This window comes from Marmota monax, unplaced genomic scaffold (genome assembly GCF_021218885.2).
Source record: "Marmota monax isolate L192 unplaced genomic scaffold, Marmota_monax_Labrador192_F-V1.1 WCK01_AAM20220418_F8-fsc00081, whole genome shotgun sequence".
NCBI lineage: Eukaryota > Metazoa > Chordata > Mammalia > Rodentia > Sciuridae > Marmota > Marmota monax.
In genome coordinates this window covers 7,258,428-7,270,271 of record NW_026695234.1, presented here as the reverse complement: position 1 = coordinate 7,270,271, position 11,844 = coordinate 7,258,428, and the positions used below count along the sequence as shown (strand labels likewise).

Genomic DNA, 11,844 nt, shown 5'->3' with positions numbered 1-11,844 from the left:
GGGGTTTCTTCCCCACCGCGGGAATTTCTCCAGATGCTGCCACACCCTCCTTCTCCTGTTCCTTCACTGCCAGCTGTTCTGCAGACGATTTTATCTGCAAGGGTTCCTGGTGTCTCTAGGATTGAAATGGACTGCGTCTCCAGACACCTGCCCCCCATAACTGGTGGGGTGATCGCAGCACTTTGGGGAGGAAGGAAAGGCTAATTAAGGGGGAAGGGAGGGTTGTTTCAGCTTGAAGCTCCGTCAGAGTCTGTATCTGCATGCACATGCACACCAGCGTCAAGGTCTGCGTGTTTCTCCTGTGTGTGTGCACACGTATGTAAATTTGCACTACGTGACATGTGCATGCACATGTGTATTCATGTAATTGTGTGTGGGGTGCAGTGTGTGTGTGTGTGTGTGTGAGAGAGAGAGAGAGAGAGAGAGAGAGAGAGGAAGAGAGGCAGCGAGTCCCCCTCCCAGCACACTTCGGGCTGGGCTGTCTTGCAGCTCTGCGCCTTGTTATTGCAGTGCAGCCAGAGCCCAATCATTACCACCAGCTGGAGACATCATTTGGTGTCATTTGGCTTTGCAGAGCTCCTACCAGTGAGGAAACCCAGGAGGGGAGAGTTGTCTTGGAAAAGAACAAAAGTGAAAGAGAAACAAAAAGCAGAAGAGGCAGAGGGAGGGGAGGAACTGCAGGCTTCTTGAGGAGAGCAGAGATGGAGAAATGCATGCAGGCGACACTGTGGGTAAACCGAGGCAGGCTGGGGTGGGAGGAGGAAAAAGAAAGGCCTTTAATTATTATGTTCCAATTAAATAAAATATAAAAATAGTAAAGATAAAAAGGAGAATTTTTGTTGTCTTTTGAGCCATTTGAAAGCCTACCTTCCCCCTTCCCACTTCACATATCACAAAACAGTGAACCTATTAGACAAATTCTCAGGAACTCAGGAGACAGCTTACTGCAGTTGCTCCTTTGGGGATATGTCCAAATTTTAATCCACTCATCCCTTGTTTGGCTTCCCTTTGGACCTGCCTCTGTACACGGGGCTTGGAGGAGACAAGGGCAGGAATGTGAGGGGCTTCCACCCTGCAGCGGCTTCGGTGCTGTCAGGTGTGTGAGCATCCCTTGGAGCCCTGGGTTTCAGGCTGCTGGATTCCCTCCCACCCTCCAGCCTGCCACTGTAAATCTTCCATGAACTGTGGCTTGGTTTATGGTAATGGAAGAGAAGGGATGATCAGGTGGTTGGATGGTAGGAATTAGGTATCAGTCAAAGAGGGCACCACTGTAGGTGCAGAGGCCCTATGATGTCTCCAAGAGTCAGGGCTGGAAATAGTGTGTTCAGTGCTCTTAATCCAGAAATCTCTCCTGATTTTGTAAATTTTCAATGATGGAGTATTCACAACTACCTCATTAACTTAGCCTTAACCGCCAGGAATTCTTGAGTCTTAGCTAGCACTGATGAAGACTCTTAGAAAAGGTGGCTCTTTACCATGGGACACTTGTAAAAAAAAAAAAAAATGGAGCTACACATGGTCTTTTTTAACATTTATCAACACTTAAGTCTGTGCTCAGTTTTCTTTCTTTTCATTTAGAGTAACATAGAATACAGTCAGGCATTAAAAGAGGGAAACACTGAGAATACAGCAGTGGGGAGTAAGCATAGCCAAATACCAAGAGCTGGTGTGCGGTATAAGTGTTGAACAGATGAATGAATAAGTGTAACTCATGAGAGTAATCAAGAAACTACCCACACAATGCACACCCTATTTCTTGCATATTTTTAATGCATTGGCACTGCAGAAGAGTGAAGGAACTTTATACGTGGTCCCATGGACCAGCTGCATCATGGTAACCAAAGTTCTTGGTAAATACACAGACCCCCAGTGCAAAGTCAGACTAACGACGCCAGGATCTAGGTGGTGATGCAGGACACAGGAGTTTACATTTGCTAACAAGCATCTTGGGAGATTTCTGATGAACTGCTAGGTCTTGGGGTCCTTGGATTAGCGATATGTTAGAGCAGCCTAGGGAGGTGTAGGCCTGCAGATGAAGCTAATATTGCTGTTCAAGCACTGGACCAGTGGGGGAGAAGACCTTGACTTATTCCTGGCAGCCCACTGTGTGTTCTTGGGCAGCAAGTCACGCCCCTTCCTGGTCTGGGTCTGGTCTTCTGTAGATGTTGAATCAAATAAGTTCCCATGGTTTTATAGTAATTAATGGGAAGAGAATGACAGTGAGTTCAAGATCACCTGGAAAATGTCCTTGAGATGCTGACGACCTTCCTCTGCCCTCTCAGCTTCCTTTGCCTACATGGGGAAGAGGTCAAGAGGCAGCAGGTGCCTGGGTTCAGGTCCACATGACTGCTTCACCCACAAAGGCTCCTGGAAGACTCGAGGACCCCGACCCAGACCCAGGCTCCCTGGCCCTCTGACAGTCACCCCAGTCTCCCGGAAATGGCACCAAGGGGAAGCTCTAAATCACGTGCGGATTACAGTCGTTCTGTTTGCCTTTTTCCGCAGTAGATCCGATGATTTAAATTAGGTCTCGATTCTTGTTTAAATTATAGTTTACTGTTCTGCACCCCGCTCAGAAGTGAATTACCTTAAGCAGCGGTATTAATAACATGGTTATAATTAAGCCTCATTACTGCAGGCAGTTTGCTGAAACAAATTGCTTCTTCATTATTATTATAGCACCTTTGGTAAAAAGACATTTCCCCAGAATGCGACCTTGATGCTTTATATAGTAAAAGCCGAGATATGATAGAGATGTAAGGATGAATTAGCATCTTTTGCCTTCTCTATCCGGCTCATTAGAAGGAAAGGAACGCAAGTCAAATCCAAACAGCCTTGATGGCAATTTTAATCTGTATGAAATGGATAATGAATAGTTTTGAACTTTCTGCGACATTTTTGTAATGGTGTTTTATTTATATGATGCTACTACTAAAATGAATAAATAAAAAAATACAAGCCAAGGAGAAGAGACAAGAAAAGCCAGGGAGGTCTCACCAGACAGCCAATGGCATTGAACTTGAGCTTGTTATCATCAATTGGTTTGAGAGTTTCTGGCCCAGAGCCTGTTACACCGGGCTAGAGGAGAGGAGAGGACGGTATGTCTATTTATTCTAATTCTGCTGCCTTACTCTGGCCTCCAGGCCTGGGAAAGGAAGAGGGCTGGAAGGTATGACCTAGAAACTTTGCAAACCAAGTTTGAAAGGCATGCCAACTTCTGAGAATGCGTGGAGCCCTAGGACATTCAGTTTTAATGCCCGCTGGGGCTCTGAAGGCTTAGGCACTGCACACCCTATCTGTCCGCTCCCTCTCACTCCCCACATCCTGTATACTGAGAAGGAAAACACATCTTTGCTGGCTGTAAGACTTGTCTTGGTCACTTCCTATTTTGCTTATTAGTTATCCTTTCTGGTGATAATTAAGACTCTGTAAATTAATTTTGTTTGGTGATTTACTCTCTTTTTGTAATTAGATGTGGTGATTACAATGCACTTCATATCACACAAGAATTTTCTTAGAAAGAGGCAAACAGAGGCTCACATGGGCACTCATTCTCATACAGGAATGTGGGCCCTTCTGCTAGGAGAGTGGTCTCTGCCAAGAGGGACAAACTCCTGACACAGACAGGCCACCCACTGTGGCCCACCTGAGCTTCCATGGAGGAACAGCTGAGTTGGGCCCCTGCTGCCTTCCACCCAAGATCCTGACAGGGTCTCATCCTGCTCTCCTGACTTTTTCTTCAGCTAGAGACCTAGAGACTCTCTAACCCCTTTAATTAGAGGTGCCATAAGGACATTCTGCATTGATATGCATGTTCCTGTCATCCAGACTGCCCCACGGAACGTGTGGCCAATCAGTGGGACAAACCCTCCTCCTCTTCCCATCTCTCTCTATCTCCATCTCCAGACACCCAAGGGAATGGAGTGGCCCTCACAAACCAACTACCCATCCAGAGTCCCTGTGGTGATAAATAGCTTCCCAAGGAACAGGAGGAGCTGCAGATGGCTTGTTCCACCCCAAGAATGTAAAATGCCATGGCTGACAACAGGGACTTCTGGAGTCAAACAGACCTAAACTAGATTCTGGGCCCACCAATGAAAAGCTGTGTGATTCAAGAAAAGTGACTTGTCCATTCTGAACCTCACCTTCTTTCCACTCCTAACTTACTATGGTGCCGGTGCTGTAAAGATCAAATGGGAGATTACATCCAAAATGCTGGGCAGATTGTAAATGCTCAATAAGTGGAAGCTATTACTACCGGCCCTCCTACATGCTTTTTCTTCTTTCCCTGGGGGGTGGGGGGGGTGACTCTTGTATTATGTACCAGGCGATAACTCAGCCTTTAGGAAGCCTGGGGAAAGGTCAGCAGGCCAGTTAGGAGACTGTCTTTATTACACAAAAAGCTCCCAAGAATAGCTGGGCCCATTTGGAAGAGGCCTCCAGGCCTCAAGCTCTATATCCCTTGGTGGCAGGGCTGCTGAGCTCAGCCTGGCAAATGAATGATGAGAGTCAGAGAAAAGAGACGCACGACTCTTCTCTGCTCCTTTACTGCCTTGCCCTTCCTGGACGCAGCTCTGGGGGTCATTACCACTCACACCAGCAAGGGCTTCAGGTTCCTATACTCACAGCCCATTGGGCACTTGCTACAAGCCTGGCACTGAGCTGGTACAGAGAAAGTCCCCCATGTTTTTTATGTAAGTCTTGACCTTAAATCGCTTACAACTTCCTAGGGGTGAGTACGTCTCCAGTTAGGGTTCAAATCAGGAGGTGTAGGAGCCAGAAATTCTCACCTGAGATAAGGGATGGCTTCTCAGAGGCTCTTGAAACATAGATAAAATACCCATGGGCAAAGAGGAGGAGATGATCAGATACAGACAGAGAAGTCCCCATGGGCAAAGATGGATGGGTGAGGCAGTACCTGGCATGCTCCTGAGCAGGACACAGAGATTTCACGAGGGTGGTCACAACTCAAGGTGTGGGGTGGGATGTTCCAGGAGCCAAGACCTGAGCAGTTGGTTGAGGCCAGTCCTCATATGACCTGAAAAGCCACACCAAAGAGTCTGAACTTATTCTGTAGGGTTTTGAGAACTGTTGAAGAATCTGGGGGGAGGTAAACATTTCTGTTTGTATTTTTCAAAGGTTACCCCTGACAGCCGCGAGGGTGGAGTGGCGGCAGGGAGGCCAGTCTGTGAGCACACCCAGTGATCTCAGCAGGAGGTCCCGAGGTCCTAAGAGGAGGTGGGGGGTCCCACATTGGAGCCCAAGTGGATGTAGGCACTGCTCCCCAACATTGGTGCACCCTGCCGTTGCCCGACTTGCTCTTTTCAGACAAATTCTCAGGAAGCAGAATTCCATCTTGTTCCCCACTTGATTTCCTCTTATCTGGACCTGCCCCAGGTTCTTTACCCTCTCTGACCTGTCCAGTCAGGCCTTTGGTGGACACAGCCAAGCACCGGTCACAGCCCAGTCGCTACTGAGTTCTAGTGCCCTTCTCAGCAGCCCCTTCATGGCAGCTGGCATTAGAACCATGTCCTCAGGTCCCCTCTCTCCCATCCTTCCCCCTTCCTTGACTGTGGTCTGACCCCTGGCACTCCTGCTGTTAGGACATTTAGACTCTGGAGTCACTATTGCATACTCTCCTGTAGGGGCCTGGGTGGCATTTGAGGCAAAAAGCCACAGGATCAAGGACTGAACATTTAAAGCCCTGCAGTCTCTTGTCATTTCCCTACTGGATGAAGAATTGTGAGTGCCGTTGAATGATGGCAAGCGTGCAATTAGATCAAAGGTCACTGCAGAAAAATAGCTTTGCCGATGTGAAGAAATGGGCCCCTTGGAACCTTTCACTCTGGTGTTCAAGCCCTCCGAGGCTGAGTTTCAGAGAAGCTTGAAGTATGCTCCTGCCAGGCTGGGGGAAGTCTCCTGCAGGGGAGAACCAAGCGCTGCAACCTGCCTGTCCCCGTGCCCCACGCGCTGCCAGCACCAGGCACAGTTCCAAGCAAGGGAGAAGAAGAGGGAGCTAAGCAGAGAAGGGAGGCTAGCCAACTCAGAACAGTCAGCTTGGTTATTCTGGGGCTGTTTTTCCAATTTGCAGTAATCCCCAGTCCCTCATTTCTTACTGTGGGGCAGAGCACTGGGCTGCGTGGCAGGTGGAAGCGAAAAGAAGGAACATCGAAGGATTGAGCTGTGTAGGCAGCTCTGGTCCACAGTTCGGACAGGAGGAAAGTAGAAAAGTGATAGTAACGTGAAACTAGTTTTCCCAGGAGCCCTAATTGTATGCAAAGACATTATTAAATATATAATTAAATGGCATTTAATATGTATCTCACTGCATATACACATCAGAAAAGAGACACTTTGTGCTATAATGCATTACACCACTCACCACAATTTTTGTACAGCAGGCCTTCCATAGCTGGGGGTTCCTATCAACATTTTCAACACCTATAGATTGAAAATATTTGGAAAAAAAATGTGGCTGTATTGAACATATAGGACTTATTTTTTGCCATTATTCAGTAAACAATACAGTTAAAAAGTTATTTACATAACATTTTCATTGTAGTAGGTATCCTAGTAATGTGGAGATAGTTTGAAGTCTATGGGAGGATGTGCAAATGTTATGTGCCAATACTATCCCAATTTATATGAGGGACTTGACCCTCTATGGATTTTGGTATCAAAGGGGACTTCTGGAACCAATCCTCCACAAACACTGAGAGACAACTCTACTTCTTTATGACTATACTACCTCAGACTCCAAGCTAATAAAGCTCAGAAAACATTTCAAATTCATCTGATTTCTAACATGTAGCATAGTGTTGTTAGACATAGTCAGTTCTCAATATTTATTGAATTGATCAATAAATGAATTGAAAGGGAGAGAGGGCACATACTAACATTTTGTGCATACATTCAGTATGAGGAAGGAGCATGGCCATCTATTATTCATGCCTCCTACACCAAATCCTAACCAGATAGCATCCTTCCATTGCTCTCAAGAGGATTTTAAAGTCCAAGAAATTTGAGAAGTTTGCTCAAATCACACAGGTATTCAAACCCAGTATACATGTAGTTCTAAAGTCTATTTTTTAATTACCTGTCCAAGATAGAAATTGTAATCAATATCTTTCTGGTTCCTGAGTATCAGTTCCTCCTTCTTTAGCAACAACACCCCAAATTTTCTTTCAAGAGACGTGCTTCACTTAGCCCATGTGCTCTGGTGGAATTGACTCAACTTCTGACTTCAGGTGACCTCAGGACTCAGAGGCACCTTTAAAAGCATGTCAGCTCCTCCCAGTAATGTGTTCCAGCCTTAGTCACCCAACCCAGGCAGAGGCACCAGAAACTAAGAATTCTTGCAAGAGAGCTATTGAGAGAAGGACTCTTTGTGGACACTCAGCCTTGTTCCCACCCTTCTCAGCTCTGCCTTGAGAAGATCTTCTCCAAACTCTGCTGCCAGCCAGATCCCTCCTAAGCCCCTTCCTAGGCCCCAGAGCATCTAAAGCTTCTCTAAATTCCAAAGTTTCAAGGACAAGGGTTTTTTAACTAGAAGCCTACAGGCTCAAGTCCTACCTTCCCAGCTGCGGCTCTTCCTGGTTGAGATTCTCCAAGTGGGTTAAGAACAAAGAGATTATGATTTCAAAAGCAGCAAAAATTTTCTTTCTCTTTCATTGCTATTCAAACAAACAAACAAACAAAACAAAACCTCCCCCTTCCCTAACTCACTACCTGACACTGCCCACTTTCCCCAGCCATTAGGTGAGATTTTTAAGGTTCCACAATTAGATTTTCATAGTTTTGTGCATTAACATAGGACCTCTGGCCACCATTAACATGCAACTCCCCTGGGAGAGGGAACATGGTAAGGCTTAGCAGTCAGCACATGTACTGGGAAGAACAGGACTTCTAGGCTCAGATGATAAAAGTGGGACGCTGCTGATGGCCTCAGGTTAATTTCTCTTGGCCTCAGTTTCTCCCTTTCTTCATGGGCAAATGGGGACAATAGGCCTTCCCTCACTGTGAGGAGCTGCTATTGTGACAGTCTTAGGAGGCCACTGGGTTGATTGAGGGCTCACGGGAGTCTAGGTGCCACATGACTCTCCACACACTCACACCTTTTCATCTTTATAGATCCCTATCAGAGCAGTGCTGTGATTGTCTATGTTGGCGTTCAGGACACCCCAAAATATGACTCTTTGGTATTTGAAAAAAGAAAAAACCAGAAGCAGGAAGTTCCCTCTGACCTTCCCCCAACCTTTCTCCCACCATAACACCTGGGAAGAATTTTCTAATCTTCCCCCAAAGTAGCTCAGAAGACTCTCACGTGAAAGATGCCCACCCTGACCCAGAGGAAAGGAACACTCTTATTTCTGAAGACACTGGGATGCAGAGAAAAATATGAACAAAGATCCTCTCTGTCAAGTTTTTCCTCATTAGCTCACAACCCCTTGGTCCAGTCACGCTTCTGCCCGGCTATCCACTTCCTCATCAAACAGCAGAAAAATACAGAGATGGCCTCATTTCTTTGGGTCTTCATTTCTCAAGGACCATGTCATTAAAATTTATATTAAACAACGTGGTGTGCTTTTCTCTTGTTAATCTGTCTTCAGTTCTAGGAACCTCAGATATGAACCCAAGATGAGAAGACAAGTCATTTTTCCCCCCGTACAGCTGCCTGTATAAATAAAGAAATTGCCACATGGAGAGGTTGAGCTACTTTTCCAAATATAGGGAACAGCATCTGAACACAAGCAGTCTGATACCAAAACCCTCAAATATTTTACTAAAACGTGGAAATCAGGTGGTCCCTGGGAATCAGAAAAAGAGGGTTTTGTTGGGGAGAGAAGGTGTTGGGAGCCTGGGGCCAGGAAGATAAGCTGCCCGAGGACCACCTTCTGTCCCTGCTTGCCTAGCCCAATGGGCTCATATATTCTTTAATGTGAAAATAAAAATAAATTATGTGAAAATTTATTAATCAATTACTTAATAAATTAGTACAACTTATTAAGCCGATTTTTGTGGAGAATTGTATGTGGCCAGGAAAGAAATTTCTAGAAAATAAGAAATTTTCTAGAAGAAGAATATAAATGTCTACCACATTTGTTCAATACCTGAAATTTATTTTGTATATGGGAAATACCTCATACATACCCTAAAGTGATATATAACACATATGGACAATCCCCCACACTGCGACCTGATTCTGAGGGTCAACCTTCAATTGGACGAGTCTGTGAGAAGAAGCCAGCAGCCTGTTCTGCTGTAGGGGGAGGTCTGCAGGCCGGCCTCCCCGACCTGTTTCTGCTTGGCTTTCCCAGGGAAGCAGGGGCAAGCCCAGGAGGCTGAAGAAAAGTTGCTTCCCTCAGTTCATTTCTGGGCTGGTAATGGTTTCCGGCCTCTTTATTTGCATCCATAATTGACAGCTCCTTAGCAGCTCATTAGGAAAGTAGGGCTCTTTGTGACCAAGAAAAGAGGGGAACAAATCCCTGGGGGTGGGAGAGTCCTTGAGAACCTGTTTAAGAATCTCAGAAAGACAGGAGACACAGATTCACAGGGACCAAGATCTCAAGGGGCTCCTCAGTAATCCCAGGAAGAGAACCACAGCTTCTTCACACTCTTCAGGAAGCCTTGATCCTGTGCCTGCCTCTGTGTGGAACAGATGAAGCAGGAGCCACAGAACAGTGAGAAAAGGGCCCAAGGACCTGGGCACTTAGGGAGTCCAGCCAGTGATATCTGCTGGTCTCGTTCAGGTCCAGCTGGGCTCTGGGGTTCTCATGTGACTGAACCCTCACAGTACCAGGAACCCCATGTCTGAGGGGCATTTATTAGGGGAGAAAAATTTGCATTCATTACTATAAGCATTTATTGGGTGCCATCTATTTACCAGCCATATTGTATATAATAGGTTGTTGTTTTGTTTGGTACCAGCCCTTGACCAATGAGCCATATCCCCAGCCCTATTTTGTATTTTATTTAGAGATAGGGTCTCACTGAGTTGCTTAGCACCTCATCATTGCAGAGGCTGGCTTTGAACTCGTTATCCTCCTATCTCAGCCTCCCAAGCTGCTGGGATTAAAAGCATGTGTCACCGTGCCCAGCATAATAGGCTGTTTTAATCCTCACAGTAGAATTAGAAAGGTAACACTCAACATTTTTAAAAATCATAACACAGAAAGGTTTACACAAAATCCACAGCCAAATCTTAGGAGTCCAATAAAATTTCCCCACAGAGGTACAATGAACAACCCAGGGGCAACATGGAAAGTGTAGAGAAGATGTGTGGACAGCAAATTCTGCAAGAATTCAAGGAAGTTAGAGGCAGCTCTGAACTAGGCAAGTCAGTGTGGGATTCCTAGAAGGGGAGGACCTTGAGCTAGGTCTCAGAGGATGAGGAGGTAGGTGAGTAACTTTAAGAAGGAAGGATTTATTTTGGCTCATGGTTTCAAAGGCTTGTCTATGGTCCGTTGGCTTCATTGCTCTAGGTCTGAGGTGAGGAAGAGCTTCATGGCACAAGGGCAAGGTGGACAAAACTTGCTCAGCCCATGACCGCCAGGAAGTGGGGGTTGGGGAACAACTGGCATGCCCCCAGGGACGTACTTCCTCCAACCACACTGCACCTGCCTACCACTTCCACCACTTCCCAGGTGTGCATTCAGCTATCAACGGATGAATCCACTGATGGAGTCAGAGCTCTCATGATCCAGTCGCTTCCTAAAAGCCCCACCTCTGATGCTGGCTGCAGTAGGGAACAAGACTTGAACACTTGCTGCTTTGTGAGACTTTCCAGATCCAAACCATAACAGTAGGGTTTGGAGAGATGGACAGAAGGAAAAGACACGTGGGCTGGGGTCCAGGGAAGAGGGTGGGTCAGCAGTAGATTCACAACAGAAGACCACAATGTCTTCTTGGGAGCAGGTACACTGGAGCACTAGAGCAGGGGGAACACAGGATGGGGGTGAATAAGAGGAAATGGCAAGGAGAGAAGCCAATCCCAGGTTGAAGACTGGGGGCCACAGCCTCTAGGAGTTGGGAGCCACAAAGACAATTGAGAAAAAAATATAGTGCTACAGAAAGATGATGCCTAGCAGGGAAGGAGGGGGATCTTCTCTACTGAGGACCCAGCAATCTGACCAGGGTTGGGGAAGGGCCTGGGGCTAGCTCCGGGCTTCAGGGAAGGGTCAGGCTCCCCTAGGCTGTTTCAACCAATTTATTCCCTATGTAAGTCAGCTTTCTGTAGCTATAACAAATATCTGAAATTATCAACTTATAAAAAGGAGAGGTTTATTTTGGCTCACAGTTTTGGAAGTTCTAGCCCATGAATGGTTGGCCCTGTTGCTTTGGGCCTGGGGCAGGGCTACATATCGTGGTGGGAGCACATGATGGAATAAAATCACTCACCTTATCACCAGAGGAGCAAGAGAGTGTGTAAAGGACTGGAGTCCTCTTTGGAGGTGTTCCCCAAGTGATGTAAAGACCTCTGACTAGGGCCTACCCCTTAAAGATCTCATCACCACCCAAAAGCTCCATAGACTAGGGACCAAGCCTTTAATGCATACATGGGCCTTGAAGGAGCCCTGCAGATTTCAACTACAGCACTCCCCTCTACACCCCTGCAGGCTTTAGTCCTCTTTTCCCTATGGCGCCCCTTCACGGCTACCTCCTCCTCCATGCAGTGCCCAGCATGGCACCCCAACATCACCAATCTCGGCCAGATGCCGGCTTCACATGCAACGTTCCATCCCAGAATGTGCTCACCTGCCTAACCCTCAATGCAGCATATCACTAACTCCTCTCCCACAAACACACCCCTCCCCAAGGACCCTTCTTTAAACTCTGGGTACTACC

The 11,844-nt window shown here is 46.6% G+C and overlaps 1 long non-coding RNA gene across 1 annotated transcript in view; it reads right to left on the bottom strand.

Annotated features, from left to right (window-relative positions):
- Positions 1 to 4,670: 4,670 nt before the first annotated feature.
- LOC131423949 (uncharacterized) overlaps positions 4,671 to 11,844 on the bottom strand; it is a 45,210-nt gene continuing 38,036 nt past the window's right edge. The window contains exons 5-6 of the long non-coding RNA XR_009226173.1: positions 6,383 to 6,441; positions 4,671 to 5,038 (exon numbers count right to left, since the gene is read on the bottom strand). This is a non-coding gene — a long non-coding RNA (uncharacterized LOC131423949). The remainder of the gene's footprint in view (positions 5,039 to 6,382; positions 6,442 to 11,844) is intronic.